Source organism: Myotis lucifugus, unplaced genomic scaffold (assembly GCF_000147115.1).
Source record: "Myotis lucifugus unplaced genomic scaffold, Myoluc2.0 scaffold_349, whole genome shotgun sequence".
Classification (NCBI taxonomy): Eukaryota; Metazoa; Chordata; class Mammalia; order Chiroptera; family Vespertilionidae; genus Myotis; species Myotis lucifugus.
Window position 1 is genome coordinate 998,719 of NW_005871397.1, and position 20,855 is coordinate 1,019,573.

Sequence of the window (20,855 nt, forward strand, 5' to 3'; positions counted from 1 at the left end):
AACCTTCATTAAAGTAGGAATTGTGGAGAAGGGATCTATAGGTCCACCTAAAGTTTTATTTTAACTTAAAATATAAAGTCCAAGTTTATTCCCTAGACTTTTAATATAATAGTGCCAAGTACTTGTCTCTTAGGGTGAATTTGCTAATTGTTTTCTTGCCTAAAATCTAACCCTTGTACATCATTTACGATTTCCAGTTTCAATTTCTTCAAAGAGGACGGGGAAGCTGAAGGTATCTGAAAGCAAAATCCTTCCAATCATATACACTTCTATGGCTTACCGCAATTCAAAAGCAAATTTTTTTAGGAATTCACTTGTATGGAGTCTGCTCAAAGTATTCAACTTTGTTTACACCACAAGAGCTCTTTCTTTTCAGTCTCATACTTTACTGAATTACGTAATATTTAACTAAATTATATGATCACAATTACAAGTATAAATGGCATGAACAGGTTTGGTTTAAAATTTCACCCAACTCTTGGTAAGCACACAACCCAACCCGGTGGGAGCGGAAATGTTGGCAGAGGAGCTGAGCAGTTTTGTGTACAAGAGGCATTTGTTAATTAACATATTTTACAGAGCAAGGGGGGATTTCTGATAAATCCAGTGGGTTGCTTAAGAATTTCCCATAAAATTTAAAAATATTATGTTACTTAATATTTAGAGAAAGTTAAAAAGTAAAAAAAAAAAAAAAAATTATCAAAAGCAAAGATAAATGTTCTTCAACGTATCAGCCCCGGCAAATACCTCAAAATTTTACAAACATTTTTGTTAAAGAAAGCATAAGCATCTATAAATACTTTTGGAGTTAAAAGTAGCAAGTAAATTTCTATATATTGGCAACTAACCAAGTCTCTCTTACAGAAATTGCCAAAGAAGTCCTTTAAATTAATTTTAAGAGTCATTTCCTAAAGTTGAGTTTTATTCTGGGGGAGAAACTGGGCAAGATTATTCCATAAAGAACCTGTAGCCTCTGAAGTTTCAGACATCAGATTCTTCAGCATTCATGATTTTGCTTTGTTTGACTGTGACTAGAAAAAGATAGCTACTACGGAAAATTCTTAATCATTCAATTAAGTGCTTATGTGAAAATTAATATAAATTACAAAGTCTAATTATTATATTTTGTAACATGTGTGCTACGCTCAAAATGTCTTTTAAAAAATAAAAGGTGACATATTAGCCCTAACTGGTTTGGCTCACTGGATGGAGCGTCGGCCTGCGGACTCAAGGGTCCCAGGTTCGATTCCGGTCAAGGGCATGTACCTTGGTTGCGGGCACATCCCCAGTAGGGGGTGTGCAGGAGGCACCTGATCGATGTTTCTCTCTCATCGATGTTTCTAACTCTCTATCCCTCTCCCTTCCTCTCTGTAAAAAATCAATAAAATATATATATTTTTAAAAAGATGACATATTAAACTAATGGCCATAGTATGTTACATTTAAACACCAAGTCCAATCACACAGGCTGTGATAAAGAAAATGATTAAAGACTGAAAGTTAAAGAAAAAGTAGTTTTTAATAACTTAAATAACTGCATATATTAATATATTCACATTTTTACTTATTTATACTTGCACTATTGAACTCAAAACTAAGTGCTGAAAGACATTCAATTTTAACTGAAATTAAGAGGTACTAACTCAGTGGCCTCACTTCCACTTCATTCATTCAAATGAGTGAATAGTATAAAAAAAAGAGAAACTTCTAATATCAATACATTTTAGATATCAATATATATTTCTTTTTAAAGCTTAAAAGCTCCGTGTCTTTTGTTTTAAAAATATCCATTATGTAAAAGAAAGTGTGGTTTCTCACAAATACGACCCTAATTTTTAACCTGACAAGAAACAGATCGAGTGTGAATGTAAGGAAATGGAGGCACTCATCTTCAGCCCTGAGGAACTGAAATTGAGAAATTTTTTAAAGGTAACTTAGCATTGCTGACCAAAATTTTTAATGCACATAGAAACTTCTATCAAGAAGCAATCATACAAAGGTATAACGTGATATATAAATGGATATTTTTTATTTATTTATTTTTTTAAATATATTTTATTGATTTTTTACAGAGAGGAAGGGTTAGAGAGTTAGAAACATCAATGAGAGAGAAGCATCGATCAGCTGCCTCCTGCACACCCCCCACTGGGGATGTGCCCGCAACCAAGGTACATGCCCTTGACCGGAATCGAACCTGGGACCCTTGAGTCCACAGGCCGACGCTCCATCCAGTGAGCCAAACCAGCTAGGGCCGATATTTTTTAATAACTAAAAATAGTCATACTAAATGTTCATTAATAAGGGACTGATTGAATAAATTATATCCACACAATGAAGTGCATTTTAAATGAGGCAGAAAGATGTTTATGATGTATTAAATGAAAAGGCTCACATCAAAACAGCCTGGATAGTAAATCTCATTTTTAAATTCTACAAATAAAAATGTATGTGTGCATATTAAAGTATGCATAGAAAACAGCTATAAGAATATATATATCAAACTTGTAGAGAAAGTCTCTTCTTTCCATAAAGTATTATATTCATTTATATAAGCAGTTATTTATTCACAAAAAATCATAATCATACAGAACATTTTAGTCAAAAATTTAAAAACTTACAGCATTTTTCCATTTTCTTCCTAAAGGATTTCCTTTCTTTTAATATTTGCTATTTACCAGTACTATATGCAAAACTGATTTTTCTTCTAACACAGACTGAGTATCATTTGCTCAAACTTTAAAAGGCATTAAATTTAACTTTGCAGGATTATATTAAATAAAGGTACTGTGACTCAAAATAATCATGATTATATTCAAAGATGAGACTTTTTATGTTTCACCCCAAATATTTGCTATCTTCACAACAAAATAATGAAGTATATTTTTAAAACAAAATGGACATGGTTTCTACGGTGATAGGTAAAACTCAGTATCTTATTTTTCATTTACATATTCTATGGGTTACAAATAACATTTTTCCAATAAGTATAACACATTTTCCAAAGATCATCAAACTGTAAACTTCTTTACAGAAATACTGATTTACAGCATCAATATTTCTCCATCTAAACTCGCAGCAAAACTCTGATACTAAAATAACTTTACACCAACTACATATTTACTGTATTAAACATTTTATAATATTTAAACTTGACTTTCAATACAGATTTTTTTTTGCTCACTAGAATTCAAACTTGTAAACATAATTTCTTTCCTAAAATACTTTTTAAAGGACTGGAAATAATACATTTTATTCCCATTTTACTTTACCGAGTTGTTGATGGAGGTGTTTGTCATAATTACTGTGCCAGATAGTGATTCCATCTTCCTCACCTACAGGCTTCTCTGATGAAAACAAACTGAGACGTCTCATCTTCAGTAACTGGGGGGAACCTTCCTGAAAACCACCTCTAGCTTCCACAACCACATCTCCCGAAAGAATGGGAGGCACAACTCTTTTTAAAAAGTCCATTATAAGGCTCTTCTACATTACTAGTCCTAGGAGCACACAGAAAAGGCGCCTGCACCAATTTCCTTGATGAGGAGATAAGGTCCACTATGTATGTCAAAGAGCAGACACGTCATGTGAGGTTAGGTGGTGCTCAACACCAGCAGGCCAAGTGCCAGCTGTTTGGAAGCTGATTTTCAGGACATCTGCTGTTCACACTGATAACACACCAAACAGCTATCGACCATGAAACGGCACTTCACGTGTACAAGTCCTTGTACATCTACGATGGGTGTTAACAGTAATATTCAGACCATAAAAGGTTTAGCATCCGTCTAGTTTAACATTTAGACTTTGAAAACTCACACTGTAATAATGTTGAGACAAATTTACTTTGGCCTGAGGTGTGTCGTCCTTCTAAATAAACTTACAGCTGAAGTGTAGAACTAACTAGTAGTCAAAAGATGACTCTTATGCCCTTGGTTCAGTGGATAGAGCGTCAGTATGTGGCTGAAGGGTCTCGGGTTCTATTCCAGTCAAGGGCACATACCTCGATTGCAGGCTCCTGGCTTTGGTCAGAGACATGTGGGAGGCAACCAATCGATGTGTCTCTTTCACATCCGTGTTTCTCTCTGTCTCTCCCTCTCCCTTCCACTCTCTCTAAAAATCAATGGGAAAAATATCCTCGGGTGAGGATTTAAAAATAAAATAAAAACAAAATGATTACTCTTATGATTCTAAAACTCACTAACAGACCTCAGGAACATCAAGCTTCATAGGACATGAAAGACGTATTATGAACTTGATTCATGAAAGCAGTATTGTATTATGAACATTCCAATGTACTTTTAAAAATAAAAAAGAGTCCTCATCACAATCAATTGCAATTATCAACAGTAGCAATGGAGACATTGGCATGAATTGCCAAAAAAAAAAAGGTGATAATTTACAATATATGGACCTAAGAATATAGATTTTAAATATAATGATCTAATTAAATAAACCCAGTAATCAACCTTACCTAAGTAGTAACTGAGCACTCTACTAAATATTTTTAAATAGCTGAAGTGGCTGATCCGATTGCTTAATGTACTCCAGAAGCATGACGAAATACTCCAGTGGACGTTGCCTACGTAAGACTTTGTGAACTGAAATTAATACCTTCTTTTTTCCCTTCCTTCGCCTGCCCTCTGGTGGGGATAAGTGAGCAAGAAGGAAATGAAAAACCAGAGAGAACAGATAGGCGTAAACTCCCTCTAAGTAATCAGATTATAACTTTGAGGATATGTGTTTTAATAAGATAACAAATCTGATTCACTTAGTGAAACACAAGCACAATCTCATTCTTCTCAACACGAAGAAACTGATTTACATCTTTTAAAAGATGAAACATAAAACTATCTATATATATGTATCAGGAAAAATTATAATGAAAAAAATTTCTGGCTCTGAATTAAATCCTCATTTTTCTACATTAATTATAAAGTCCACTATTCTTTATTTAATTATTTAAAAGATATTAATTGAAGGTCCTCTACATGTAAAGCATTACTATAGTATTAAGGTTCAGAGAAAAGTTAGAGGACTTATTAATGCAAATCCTGCCTCAGGGAATTCTACAGTGAAAAGGAGGTTAAAAAAACAAACAAGGAAGTCGAGTATAGAATTAAAGCAGAAATGTACCTACTAGGAAAACATACTGACTTTTAAAAATGCTTCTAAGAGACAGAGTTTCTCTTAACCCTTGAACATGAAAGGACAACTCGTCTGATCAGCCTATCCCCACACACAGAAGAAACAACTGGTTAGAACAGTAATTCATATGCCTTAATAGCCTAGAAGTTATCAACGTGTCTTCTAGCGCTTTTTCTTTCCTCTTTATGGGTGTGATCTCATGTTCTTTAACACTTATGTTTGTGGCTTTTCTCAGGCTCTTTGCAGGCCTTCCTTATCTATAGAGCCCAGAAACACAATGGTATATAGCAAATGCTGATTGTAGAGGGCAAGTTACCTTCTTGTCTGTTCGTGGTATACAAGAACCACCTGTGTCACTATTAACCTACCGCTCTACACTGAATTTTCAACTGGGAAAATGAAGGGCAAGGATTAGGTGTCACTGAAGAAACTACAAAATTTTTCTCAGATTTCCTTCATTTGACAAATATTTACGGAGCAGCTCCTATCATGGCCTGTGCAAGATGCGAAGGCACTGACAATACGTCTCTCTACCCAAGAACCTTACTACTCATGAAGGGAAAGAAATTCTCACAACTACAAGATTCCCTATAGGGTTGGCCAAGGCTGTGCTGAGCCTACCCTGCAGTTCAATGTCCTCTGCCCAACCTGCTTCTACACCACCTCTCTTAATAGAGGCTGAGCCCTAATAAAACCCTGGAAGCCAAACTCCTTTGCAGGATCAGCTTCCAGAGGACCCATACAGCAAGCAGAAAGCATGGCGTTCCCATGACAAAACTGTACCCATTACTAGGCTGAATCTATGAGGAGAAAATGCCCTAAAGCAGTGGTTCTCAACCTTCCTAATGCCGCGACCCTTTAATACAGTTCCTCATGTTGTGGTGACCCCCAACCATAAAATTATTTTCGTTGCTACTTCTTAACTGTAATTTTGCTATTGTTATGAATCATAATGTAAATATCTGATATGCTATATGTGTTTTCCGATGGTCTTAGGTGACCCCTGTGAAAGGGTCATTCGACCCCCAAAGGGGTCGAGACCCACAGGTTGAGAACCGCTGCGCCTAAAGCCTTGTTGGCATGTTGATGTGTCCAAGGATCTTTGGTTGATTATCACAACTTTTAACTCCAGGTATAACAATTACAGGATTAAGAAATTATAATAGAAGGTAGTAGCTCAAATAAAGCATTTAATAGGGCTTTTTAGACCTCATACTCACTATTTAGCCTTTAGAATATGTAGTATCATCTTACCGTAGGACTCAAGACAGTAATTTCTTAGTGGTAACTTCGATCATCTAATCCTGACTGTGGGACTCTTGAGCAGTTTTGAGAATTAAGCATTTAGGTGTTAATCATCCAAGATTCAAATAAATGGCTTCAGCTCTGAAGAAAAATAAAATACAAGATTTATACATTAGTTACGTTTATAACAGCACATCTGTGTGTTGCTCATATCCATCCTTACTTCTGAATGTATTATCCAGCAATGTCACCTGGTGCTGCAGTTATCCTCTTTCAATAGTGTTGCATTACACTGCTTCTGAATTTATTTTTCTTAAATTTTCAAAATAATGCAAAATCAAAACTAGTATAATAAACACACACCACTGTTAACTCATGGCAAATCATGTTTCATTTATATCTCCACCTACCCCAAAACCCCTTCTCCCACCACTCTGGATTATTATGAATCAAATTCCAGACATTTTACCACTTCATCTTTAGATAGTTCTGTATGCAAAGATCTGCTTTTTAAATATAATCCAATATCATTATAATATCTATAACAAATGAATAATAATTTCTTTCTAACATCAGCTACCAGTCTGTGCTCAAAATCCTCTGTCTCATAAGTGGTTTTCATTTTCATTTTTACTATTTTTAAAATATATTTTTATTGATTTCAGAGAGAAAGGGAAAGGGAGAAAGAGATAGAAACATCAATGATGAGAGAGAATCACTGATCGGCTGCCTCCTGCACACCCCCTACTGGGGATTGAGCCCACAACCTGGGCATGTGCCCTGACCAGGAATCGAACTGTAATCTCCTGGTTCATAGGTTGATGCTCAACCACTGATTCACACTAGCCGGCTCATAAGTGATTTTTAAACACATTGTTCCAATCCAGATCTAAACAAAATCCATATAGACAACTGTTACTGTATCTTTTAAATCCCTTTTAATTTATAGTTCCTCCCCTTCCTTTCTTCTCTTTACAGTGACAAGTAATGCTTTTACTATCCAACGATTAAACCAATACATAAAAACCTTAATTATGCCATAATACATTTAATATTTTAATTTTATTCAGTAAAATAAACAGATTTGCAAAGTAGTTCATATAGCCTCTGGGCCTAATATTTATCCCAGCTACATAAAATGTTTGGGATATATATTTTTCAAAGTCCAATTATAATACTTGTGAGGGGGTCATGAATTATGAACTATTGTACCATACCTATACTAATCATAACTGGTTTCTTACTATTTTTTTCTGTTTAATGAATTTAATCCTCAACCCAACAGAAAGGACTAACTACTCTCTAAAATATTAATTTGTACTTAAGCTTCTTAATTTGAAATTCCTTTAGCAGAATTGGAAAATATCATGATATTCCATTGATGCACAGGCATAATCAACTAAATCATGACTAAATCTTTTTGAAGCCAGAAAACTGGTGAATTCGAACAAAAACCTAATTCATATGCACTTGTTTACAATCAATCTTATTCAGGCTTAGTGGAATTTTGGACAGCCCCACCAAATATTTCTGAATCTACTAACAACGTGATATCTAGAATTCTGCCATAATTCTTGATACTTTATCTTAGGTTCATGAAGTCATTTCTCCCTCAAAGCAAATAAAGCTATGTGACAAACAGCATATCATTTCTGTAGATAGTGGTTGCAGTAGTCATGCACTGGTATATAATGAAATTTAAAATATTTTTCACTTTATCTGCTAGGACAAATGACAAAACCAATTACTACTGGAGAACAAAGCAATTTTATAAGTACAGCCAGCCACAAGTTCATCGAGGATTGATTTGTACCACCATGTCTAGGTCTTTTGTTTTGCTTCACTTTTGAATAACCTCCTGTTCAGACATAGCGAGAGCTAGTGCCATGTTTTTTACACGTGTTTCTGTAACCACACTGTCAGATCACTGTGTCATTTTAAGACTTCCCAATGTTTGTCTGAAATTTTCAATAAGTTCCTGAGTTGATATACAACCTTCCTATTTTCAACTTTCCCTTTTAATAAAATGAACATGTCTGTGATTACCCTTCCAGGAAAATATTTGCTCTGTACTTCTCTGACTTTATAGGTTATAATCATTTTTAGCAGGAATGAAGATTTTTGTTGTTGCTTTTGTCTTGGTTTTGGGTTGTTTTTTGCATGCCAATAACTTTTTTATCTTGTTGCCATACCTATTATTGAGTATGGGACTCGTTTTTATTTTTATTTCACTTGATTAATTTGGAGAATATTCTATCCACAGGAAGAGTAATTTTTATTAGTACTTTCATACCCATATTTTTGCGAGGTTAGGTAAATGTGGTCATGGTGTACACATGATCAATGCTGTTGTTTTTTATTTTAAAAGAAAAAAGTCATATAAACAAGAGTGACTTGAGGAGGTCAGTTGGTATTTGACAACACTGAAGGCTGTAAATAACACAGGCTTTGAAGGGGCAAGGCTTTAAACCTGCAGTAAGAGTAAGGATCTAGAAATTTCCATGAGCAATAAATAAGGAGAACAGTGGCCCAGCTCTGGCACTTGGGAGGATCTCAGGTCAAATGAGGTCCTTTAAGGCGAGTCTTGCTTCACTTCAGTGCAGAAAATAAAAGAGAAAGTTGAATGGGTGTTCAGTAACACATTAACCACGTTTCCTTTCTAAACAAAATTACTAGAATAATAAAGAACAGAAATGCACAAATTTTATGTGTATTCATTGTAGTCAGACAAGATATGTATGTCTCTGATAATACAATAATACAGAAAATAGTAATCACAAGCAAGTAAGAAAAAATTGCCGAAGCCGGTTTGGCTCAGTGGATAGAGCGTCGGCCTGCGGACTGAGGGGTCCCAGGTTCGATTCCGGTCAAGGGCATGTACCTGGGTTGTGGGCACATCCCCAGTAGGGGGTGTGCAGGAGGCAGCTGATCGATGTTTCTCTCTCATCGATGTTTCTAACTCTCTATCTCTCTCCCTTCCTCTCTGTAAAAAATCAATAAAATATATTTAAAAAAAAAAAGAAAAAATTAAGAGTAAATGGAATTTTGGTGATGTTCATTATAGTATTTTCAATATTTGTATGTATACTTCATAATTTAAAAAGGAGAACTAGGAAGTTATGGTGCCTAGCACAAGATAGATTTGAGTTCAATGAAAAAATAACTTAATTATTGCATAATTAATAAGAAGGTTGCTTCATAAAGAAGTAAAGTCCCTGCTCAGTGATTTACTAGGCAAAGATTGTTAGAAACTCTATAGAAAGGATCTGCTCCCTGGCCAAAAGAGTAGGCTAAATTACTTCAAAGATACAACTACAAATCAATTTGAAGATCAAAACTCTAAATTCTACTTCAAACTATATTTTATACTAAAACATGAATGCTAAAATGTGTGGTGACCTAGAAATTGATCATAGTTTAACTAAAGAAAGAAACCACATACCAAGATATGGAATCTATGAAGGCAAATGTTTACCCTTCTCTTAATTATTCTGGGTATCTTGCAAGGGCTTTTAAAATGATGCAAACATTCTGACAGGTGTTTTGTTTTGTTTTTAAATTTTATTTTTATTGCTGGCACTATTACAGATGTCTCCATTTTCCCCATTTTCCCACCCTTCCTTCTGGCCACCACCACATTGCGGGTTATGCATATATGTTCTTTGGCTAATCCCTTCACCATCTTACATCCAGACCCGCCCCCCCCCCACCCCCCACACACACCACCACAGACAGTATGGATGCAATTGTTTTTTGTTTTTGTTTTTAAATATATTTTATTGATTTTTTTATAGAGAGGAAGGGAGAGGAATAGAGAGTTGGAAACATCGATGAGAGAGAAACATCAATCAACTGCCTCCTGCACACCCCCTACTGGGAATGTGCCCGCAACCAAGGTACATGCCCTTGACCGGAATCGAACCTGGGACCCTTTAGTCCCCAGGCCGACGCTCTATCCACTGAGCCAAACTGGTTAGGGCAAGGATGCAATTGTTTTTAAATAAATTTAAAATAATCATAGCTCCTATTCATAATAGCAATATAATTATGGAAAATGTAATTTTTTTAATCTACCAAAGATCATATACAATGTAGAAAAAAAAAATCTACTCACAAATAATCAAGTGCAGGCAGCAAACAAGTACTCAAGTATCTTTTATGTCTGACTAGTAAAAATCATTCATATAAAGTATGTACCAAAAAAAACAGAATTTACAATCATCTCTTTAATTAAGAAAAAAATTGATTCATAAAATCAATACTGGTTCCAACACACTCTGACTTTTAGAAATTCACTTACTCTCTTATTTAGAAATGCTATAATTATACAATATTTAAGATGGACTTGCATTTTAACCTTCTCTCTGTTGTTCTTTAACCTTCTCCCAAATTTCAATTTTAAAGAGCACAGAAACTTATTATGCTGACTAATGTAATCACAGACTATACTAGACCACTTGCTGAAAACACTGTATAATGGTACTGATCTAGAATAACTGGGCTTCACTGCAAAAATCTAACTCTCTTGCTGATAAAGCAATGTTCCCTGCAGGTCAATTTGTCAACATTTTGTTGATTTTACATTTTTTTTTTAAATATATTTTATTGATTTTTTACAGAGAGGAAGGGAGAGAGATAGAGAGTTAGAAACATCGATGAGAGAGAAACATCAATCAGCCGCCTCCTGCACATCTCCCACTGGGGATGTGCCCGCAACCCAGGTACATGCCCTTGACCGGAATCGAACCTGGGACCCTTCAGTCCCCAGGCCGACGCTCTATCCACTGAGCCAAACCGGCTTCGGCTGATTTTACATTTTTAGCCAGAATAGCACTTATTGTCATACTACTTGATCTAATAAGAACAAATTAGCAAAATTTTCCATTCACAAAATTAAGGGCAAGTTTTCTATTAAGGTTTCATTCATTGAATCAAATTAAAACAGCATCAGAGTACATTTTCTAATATAATGATGAATAAATATATCATTTAGAATAATTTTCCCTATTACATTCCCATGTTAAAAAAAAAAAAGGAAAGAAAGGAATTCAACCACAAACTTATTATACAAATACTCTACCTACTGATCTCAGCATAAACACAAGAGTAATTTTTTGGACAAATGTAGAAGCTGACATATAAGACAACAACCTCACTATTGGTAACTTCTAAAAATCCGTTACTATTAACTATGCCACACACAAACTTACAGAAATCACACATTCAACAAATATTCATTGAGCAGAACTATGTGTGTACTAGTATGAGAAACGGGGACAGAAGAGTGAATAAAACAGACAAAAATCCCTAGCCTTGTAGAGCTTGTATTTCATCCTAATACTAGCTTGAGCTTTTGGGAGTCGTACCTTTAAAAATCTGAACACCGTGCCGGACACTCACCTTCCAAAATGCACATACACCTACATGTGCAATACAATAATTAATTATGGATCAAGAGCCCCTGATAAGAATCCTCCTTGTGCTTACTTCCCATCTCTGCCATTTATAATAGTTTCATAATTGGTATTTTTCCATTCTAGTACTTAAGGCTTTCAAATTTCAATAGAATATTTTCTATTTATCCCATGTGAACCTCTCACAAATCCTATACTGTCAAATTACACTTTGTCAATCTTGGTCTTCCCAGGAAACGTGACCCTAACCTCTATGGTAGCTTCATAGGAAAATTTTCTGATATCATTAATTATTCTCCAAACCCTCAACCCCCTTAAGTTGAAGCCCACCTCCTCCTTCCCAAATCTTCAGTAAGAGTTTTTGTAGCCCTAACCGGTTTGGCTCAGTGGGTAGAGCGTCAGCCTGCGAACTGAAGGGTCCCAGGTTCGGTTCTGGTCAAGGGCATGTACCTTGGTTGTGGGCACATCCCCACTAGGGGGTGTGCAGGAGGCAGCCATGGATGTTTCTCTCTCATCGATGTTTCTAACTCTCTATCCCTCTCCCTTCCTCTCTGTAAAAAATCAATAAAATATATTTTTTTAAAAAAGTTTTTGTAGAAGTAGTCTACAGGAGCTTCTGGAAGAAAACATGCTCAAGAGAAACCACAATAAAAACTTAATCAGTTGCCCTGGTCAGTGTGTCCAGTGGTTAGAGCGTCAGCCCGAGCATCGCAGGGTCTTGGGTTTGATTCCGGGTCAAGGGCAAGTACCTGGGTTGCAGATTCAATCCCTGGCCCGGTGGGGGTGCGTGTAGGAGGCAACCAATTGATATGTCTCTCTCACATTGATGTTTCTCTCTCTCCCCCTCCTCTCCCACCACTGGATGGAAAAGATATCCTTGGGTGAGGATTAACAACAACAAAAACTTAATCATTTAACAGAAATCATCAATTAATTAAACAATTTTCTGATCTTGCTAGTCACGAAAAGAAAATAAGTGGCCCCTAAAAAAAAACTGTGTTGTTGTTTTTTTAATTTAAAAATGCAACATTAACTTAGTCAGTGTGGCTCAGTGGTTGAGCTTTGACCCATGAACCAGAAGGTCATAGTTCAATTCCAGGTCAGGGCACATGCCCGGATTTCAAGCTCAATCCCCAGTAGGCAGTCGATCAATGATTCTCATCATTGATGTTTCTATCCCTCTCTCCCTCTCCCTTCCTCTCTCTGAAATCAATAAAAACATGTATTTTTTAAATACAACATTAAAATACTCTCTATGGTCATCATAGTCTCTAATCAATGTGTTAGACCTTTTACATCTATAATTTTAAAATTATACAATGGAAATTGTTCTAATTATGAGCCTGAGGTTATAAAATCAAACAAAGAAAATCCATGCAAACTTGATATGTTTTCATGACAATTTGCAATAAAAATTTGCAGTAATCCACATTTTAAGATAATCAAAAACATGAAGAAGTAGCTACTCAAAGTCAGAAAATAAGTAAATACCATAATTTAATCTCCAAAGTTTGTTTCTCCTCTTTTTCTCTGTATTACTGTCTCCAGCAAGCTCAGAGAACCAGGATTTTTATAAGAGCAACTATGAAAGTACAAATTCCCACTGATATTTAGATGACCCATGTCTCCTGAATTTATAGCCCCAAAACAACTCCTCTAAATTTAAGGAGGAATGATCATTTGTATCAAAAGCCTTTAAAATGTTTATGTTCTTTGACCCAATAATTCCACTTCTAAGAGATCTCCCTAGGGAGCTAAACAGAAACGCACATACAGATTTACTTACAAAGGTGCTCATTGTACCGTTATTCCTATAAGCAGAGAGCCACAGGGGAGGCAGAGAACAAAAACAAAGGACCGGTTTTAAAAATCAGGGTATACTTAGAAGATAAATGTTATCCATCAATTTAAAAGTATTTTTATTAATATGTCCCAATATTCACCATATATTTTAAAGTAAGAATTAGAAAAACAAAATAGTATTTATAGTATCTTCCCAATTGTTGGAAATAAAACTACATATGGAAGCAAAGAATAAACTTAGGAGGAGAAACCAATTATCAAAGTACTCAATCTCTCTATGCGTCCATTTCTTCATCTCTAAAATCCGGATAATAAAATCTCTTAAGGCTACTGTGAGAAGTGAAGAAGATGAAATACGCTAAAAAAGTGTTTAACACATAGTGAAGTACTCAATAATATTATACGGACAGACAAATTTGCAACACTATCCCCCCCCCCCCCCAAATAATGAAGAAATAAATATCACTCAATTCAAAACCTAAAGATACCCACTATTAATTCATGTTACTATCTGGGTCAATTTCTTTGGGGTACTCTAATATGCATTAAACATTTTATAAAATTGGTAAATTATTTCATTTCTAGTGGTTACAAAATATTACAATATTTTACAAATATATTGCGTGTATTTAATCACTCCACTATTATTGAGCATTAGGTTTAATTCTTCACTGCTATAAATATTACAGTGAATACCTTGATTTGCAGTCTCTGTACTCATCTTTGATTTTTTTTCCCCTCAAGAAAAAGTCTAGAAACAGAATTTCCATCTCAGATAGTATAAAGTACACTTAGTTTTACTCCTGTACAGACCTGTATGGAATGTGGACACATACTAAATGTTCAAAAATGCCAATTGCTCCCTTTTCTTCCCATGGACACTTAAAAGCTATTAATTGGCTTTTTTAATTGTAACCTTTCTATTGTTTTTTGGTACACTGCTCATCAGGTATTTCTCTTTTTCCATTTAAAGGATCCCCTTTTCTTTTATATCACTCTAACACCCCAAACATAACTTAAGGATTCATAACTTCATACATTACTCAAAAAGGTTAAGATTCTACTTCACATGTCTAGAAATGGAAGTCTTTGTTTTTCAGAAACACATCGTGAAATATTTGCAGATGATGCTTTATGACAGAGGAACTGCATCAAAATAATTGGGAATTGAGGAAAGGGAGTTGGTAGAAGCTAACAAAGAGTCGATAAATGTTGGAGCTGTGGAATGGGCAAATGAACATTCAGTCCACTATTCCTTTCTTTAAATATGTTTTAAACTATCTTTAGTGAGAGGAAATTTTTAATCTTTAAAAGAAGATATAATTATCAAAATTCATAAAACAATTATGGCTTAGCTTCTACCACAGGTCTTAAGGAACAATTCAATGATTAGTAAAAAAAAATAATAATAATAATAACAAAACCAAAAATATTTTAGCCAAATTTAGAAGTGAAGTAAACAACTACAGTATTTAGAATCTCTCAAATTACACTTGCCAGTAATTCCCACAGATAAAAACATACTACAATGCCTTTTTCCAAACCATGGCTTCAGCATACCATGCTGATTCTCCAAGACAATATTAGTATTTATATTGTGCACTACAAGAATACAATTGTGCCTCTGTCTGTGCCCACATGAATATTGGATAAATAGTTTTATTATGTACTAGTATTAAATAATCCAAATTCTCTTGGTGCTTAAATCACATCTTGGTATCAAGTTAGGCACATCATAAACAACACTTGCAGATTAACAGTTAGATCCACCAAAGCGTTTATTTGTACCCAGAGACATGCAAACAAAACCCACGTAATGAAAAAAACTACCTCACTGCACATCTTTTATTAAGATGTACTGCGGGAAAATATCACCTTGTATATTTCTACCTGTGTGGAAACCACTTTATCTTGGAGTCGGGTCATGATAACAAGAGAGCAGGGCAAAATGAGTAACATATCTAGGCATATGGGGATCAATGGCTGCCCCCCAGGTTGAAAGCAAGGGTGGAATGGACAGGTTAGAGACATGGTTTCCAAATTCTTTATACTGCAGTTAAAAAAATACATTTCATATAAGTATACTTATAATACATTTTATATAACAATTCATTATATTTACACCCACCTGATACGTTTGAAATAATCTGCAATACACGTTAGTGTTCTCCAAACTATTTTTTGTTTTGTTTTATATTCCAGTCAGTACCCACTAAGATGATTTCTTGTCTTCATAGTTTTAAATCCTAGACTAAAAATTGACCTGGAAAAAATGGCCTGCCTCTCTTCCTGCTTACCAAACAAAGGAGATGAAAGCAAGTACCAGTCCCTAAAAGCTACCATTTCCTGCCACCCAATCATCAGATGCTGGAATTCCTCTCTCCCTGCACAGAATAGAGCATTAGCAATGTCTGGGAGCATGGGGAGAAGGGGACAGGAGACACTGAACGGGTAGGAATCAGAAGACTACTGTTTTAAACACACACCAAAGCAAAGATAATCTCTTAAATTTCTTCCCATTCTAAAAGTTTGTGGTTCTAAGAGTTGGCTCTAGGATTATGAGACTCTTAAGGGTATGAAATTCATTGTTACATCTCCCACAAAGCCTAGCAAAGCAGCTTTCATAAAAATAATAAAGCACTTATGTAAATATTAAATTAAACTAATAAGATGCAAACTAAGCATAAATGTAAAGGTTCTGTCATTTAAATATGTTTTCCACATACTATTAAATGTAAAAATCAATGCTGTTGTATATTATTTGAAAATTCATAAGCATAAATATATTAGCATATATGTATTGTATGTGTATATATAAATATATATCATAAAACAAGTTCTATTCTTGTTACTTTGTCCACAAATGGTATAAAAACAATTCACTGTAAAATTATTCACTGTAAAAGCTCATAATCCAATTAAATCACTAACTTTTAGTTTCAATAAAACCTTTTCCCCCTTTGCCTGCTTAATGATATTATTATCAAGGAGTAAGGAAATAAGCTAAACATAGGCCCAGTACAAAAGAAAAATAACAGGGAGGACCAAACAATATAAAACTTTCATATCTCAACCATAATTTATGGTTCTCTAAAGTCCACTGGTTCTTGGCTCAAAGTCTCTGCTATTGTCTTAGAAGGAAGTTTTCTCCAAAAAAATTCCAATAACATCGAAGTTTTTTCCTATATACATTAACTATTATGGTTTAACTGAAGTGGTGGGGGTGTGTGAAAAAGGAGTACACAGAAAAGATTTCTGGTTTTAAGTCATAATAAAACGGTTTGTAATAAAGTAAATCCTGGTACCTTTTATATGTTATCAAATGCCATATAATGTAGTAAAAGACAACTTTCTCACGACAATCTGAAAATAACATAACTCTCACTTTCCTTCCATAAGCTTTACCAAAAATTCCCATTATTTTGAGGTTTTGAATTATTTGAAAAAAAAATCTAGAATTTTACCAAAATTAATACAGGGTTGGGGCAAAGTAATTTACAGTTGTGAGTACACAAAACACAGTTTATTCTTATTTATTATTATTTTTCATACAAACAACTGTAAACCTACCCTGTATAATTTTTAATTTTTAAATGAGGATGATGTTTACACATATGTCTTTGTTACTTAAGAATATAATGTTTTTTAATGCATCAATTTCAAATTTCCAGTTCTGGTTGATATTTCTGACCTTTTCTTAGAGCTAAATTTTAATTCATACTAACTTAAATTTAAAGGTACCTTTTAAAAGCTTCGGGGGAAAGGACTTGAACTGTTCCTTGAAAGAAATACAGAAAAGAGAGAATCTGCATTGCCAGAGGAGAAGGAGATGAGAATGGGAATGATGGCGGTGGTACAGGATACAGGAAGGTTAGCCTCTCTAGAGGCTCTTCATTAAAGAACTATGACGAGAGAATGTCAAACAATATAACTGGGTCAGTTAATGTTGAGGAGTCTCTGCAAGCCACAGGGAGATGTGCACTGAACAGTGACTGGGGGTCAACGGTGAACTCCCAGAATCTGCACTAAGTTGACCATTACACAGACAACACTGCCACCAGCCAGGAGTTTATAGATCAGCTAGAAGACAGACGTGTGATGACACATTTTAGATGCTTTAAGAGAACCTACCTAAATATGCTCAAGCTACTATCAGGAACAAGTCATCAATTTTTTTAAAATATATTTTTTATTGATTTTTTACAGAGAGGAAGGGAGAGGGACAGAGAGTTAGAAACATCAATGAGAGAGAAACATCAATCAGCTGCCTCCTGTACACTCCCTACTGGGGATGTGCCTGCAACCAAGGTACACGCCCTTGACCGGAATCGAACCTGGGACCCTTGAGTCCGCAGGCCGACACTCTATCCATTGAGCCAAACCGGTTAGGGCCAAGTCATCAATTTAAGTAGAGGAGGGGACAGAAAAGATTTCGCTCACAGCCTCTGTTGCCAGAAGACTAATGGGGGCAACCATCTACAACTACATGAATGGCTTTCTGCTTCTCTCTGAGGAGCTGGCTAGATGTTGATTAAGAGAGTTTAAATAATATTATGGCTTCATAAACATGACTATTTCATAGTAGGCCAATGTGACAGGCTCCCAAGTTCGGTGTTACCACATACCCTCTTACGTTAAACAACAGCACCTGGCTTTATCCCCAAAATGGTAATCTGGGGATTGCCTCCTCCCCATGTTTATGAAAGAAAGTATTGTGTCTGTAAGGTTTACACTGACTGACAGTTCCTCTCTTTCTATAAACTTATAAAGGGTAATAAGCAATTAATTCAGATCAACTTCCTCTGTACAGAAAATAACACATTTCGAAATGAGTAACAAAACAACATTCCAAATCAGTTTGTCACTATCGATGACCATACAGAACACAGCACAAAGCTTTCCATCCCATTCCAGGACATCCAAAAACTCTAAAGGACTTGCATACACTGGTCACTAAGTGCCACCCCACCAAAGGCTTTCTTCTCCACACTGGCTAAATGGGTCTAAGTGAATTACAAATAGGAAGGCAGAATTCAGAATTGGCTCACTGTACCCTAAAAATTGTACCCTAGGAAGTCAAATTAATTCATTACTAATTACTGAGGACCTACTATGTGTGAGAAACTAAGTTAAGTGCTTTATATACATTAACTTCATTTTAACCTAAACAAACCCATAATTTCTATAAATGTTCAACACTGCAGCTGTGGAAACTGACAAAGCTAGTAAATGAGCTGAAAAAATACTGCACATCTGGATTCTTTTATATTTTAAAAGAATAGGTGGTTGTATGGAGTTTTATGAGATAAAGTTCTCAAATTAAAATGCAATTATGTTTCCAACACGTTTTTATATTGATTCTGAACCTCAGAACAAAAGCTTGAGACCTCTCAAATAAGGACAATCAAACATAATTAGCACACAATTTATCTCAATATTTCATGAAGAATAAATTTGCATTATAGAAAGTAAAAAATAGGCAGGAAAGGAGAAATCATATTATGGCCAACAAATCACAGAGCTGCTTATTCAACCATTTTCTGTTAATGTCTTACCATTAATTAAAAAGTCTAAGAACAACTTGTTAAATGAAAATGACATTCCCATTTTAGCCAGAATACTTAAAATAATCTTTAACGTGCTTCTCAAAGATGGATGCTCAGTTTAAAGAGCGATAATACAATCAGCTGCAAAATTCCATGTCACAGTTTCTGTTACCATCATAACCAGCTAGCTCATATCAGTAATAGGAAGTGAGCAAAGGGAGGCCAGACATTGTAAGCATGCTCTTCTGGGCAGCTTCACCAGGAAGCTGCAACTTCACACTCCCCACAGGGAACCACTGGTCCATTCCCTGCAAATCACTGGGGTAGGGATCCAACAAAGAGGAAGATGGGCTCCCGTGCAGTGATGTAAGGAAGGTGCTTGACTGTCAGTCTAACCTGGGAACAAAGATAATTGGCCAGAGGGGTGGAGTCACAGCGAGCATGTGCAATCCTGAAGGATTCATTGGATAAACTCCTAGTATCAGTGATGGCGAACCTTTTGAGCTCGGCATGTCAGCATTTTGAAAAACCCTAACTTAACTCTGGTGCCGTGTCACATATAGAAATTTTTTGATCTTTGCAACCATAGTAAAACAAAGATGTACATTTTTGATATTTATTTTATATATTTAAATGCCATTTAACAAAGAAAAATCAACCAAAAAAATGAGTTCGCGTGTCACCTCTGACACGCGTGTCATCTCTGACACGCGTGTCATTGATTCGCCATCACTGTACCTAGTTAAAATCCACAAAGAATTCTCTCTCTTGTTCCTCTCGCTTTGCTCCTGGCTCCCACCTCCTTACACTCGCTGACTCCGTGACCCACACTCACCTGTGCCAGGCGGAGCCCACAGGCCATGGACTACATGCAGCTGGGAGCACAAGCTAGCCTAGCCGGACGCTGGACTGGACTGTGCAGACATGGGGCAGAAACTGGGCAGTGGCTTTGATCTTGGCCCAGCTGAAGACAAAATGGACTTTTCCCATGGCAGGGCGGAGGGAGATGGGACCTTGAAGGGAACTCCCTTAGTGTTACATCACCAATAAAGCTTTCTCTGATACCTCATCTTCCCGTGGGGGCCTCAGGAAATTCTTGTTCCCGGAGCACTCCAAGAAGCCCACTTCCACCGGCAAAAGGTGGGGACATGGGTAACATTTCTACATTATAGGGAAAAACCGGACAAAGTATACAGGTTATCAATTGCTATAACTGTGGTTTAAAATGAAACTTCCCTCCACTCCACTTAAACCATCCTTTTTCTCCTGCATCCCTGCATGCCTTTTTTCTTTTATTTCCCCTCTAAGTTGAAAGAGTATTTGGTCCTTGGCTTAGTTTAGAGGAGTTCAGGGTCACTGGAATGATACCTTCTGAATGTTGTCTCTGGACCAACTTTACAATGTAGGTTTTGCTCCTCTTCTTGTTAAGAAGTTGAACATACATTCAAATCATAATAGGGCTAAATGTCAATACTAACTAGAAAATGTATCAAAAGAAAGCAAAAAGAAGTCCTGATCAAGTAGCTCAGTTGGTTTGAATGTTATCCTGATATACTAAGGTTGTGGGTTTCACCTTCAGTCCAGGCACATATAAGAATCAATCAATACCACAGCTCTGGGGACTGAGGCTACAGTTTCTCAGCTCCCCTCCCCATGCTGGGGGCCGGGCCTGGGGGAGCCTCCCACCTGAGGGGCCTGCAGGGAG

At 35.9% G+C, this 20,855-nt stretch overlaps 1 protein-coding gene across 9 annotated transcripts in view; it reads right to left on the bottom strand.

Annotated features, from left to right (window-relative positions):
- FRYL (FRY like transcription coactivator) overlaps nucleotides 1–20,855 on the bottom strand; it is a 232,292-nt gene that overhangs the window by 163,177 nt on the left and 48,260 nt on the right. For 7 of the 9 annotated variants that reach the window (XM_023764804.1, XM_023764805.1, XM_023764803.1 and 4 more), the window contains exon 3: nucleotides 6,397–6,528. The exons of 1 other annotated variant lie outside the window; for it this stretch is intronic. The gene's annotated coding sequence lies outside the window, so the exon portion shown is untranslated. Of the gene's footprint in view, nucleotides 1–6,396; nucleotides 6,529–17,345; nucleotides 17,507–20,855 lie in introns of all 9 variants that reach the window. One more of the 9 variants, XM_023764801.1, reaches the window with a different exon arrangement.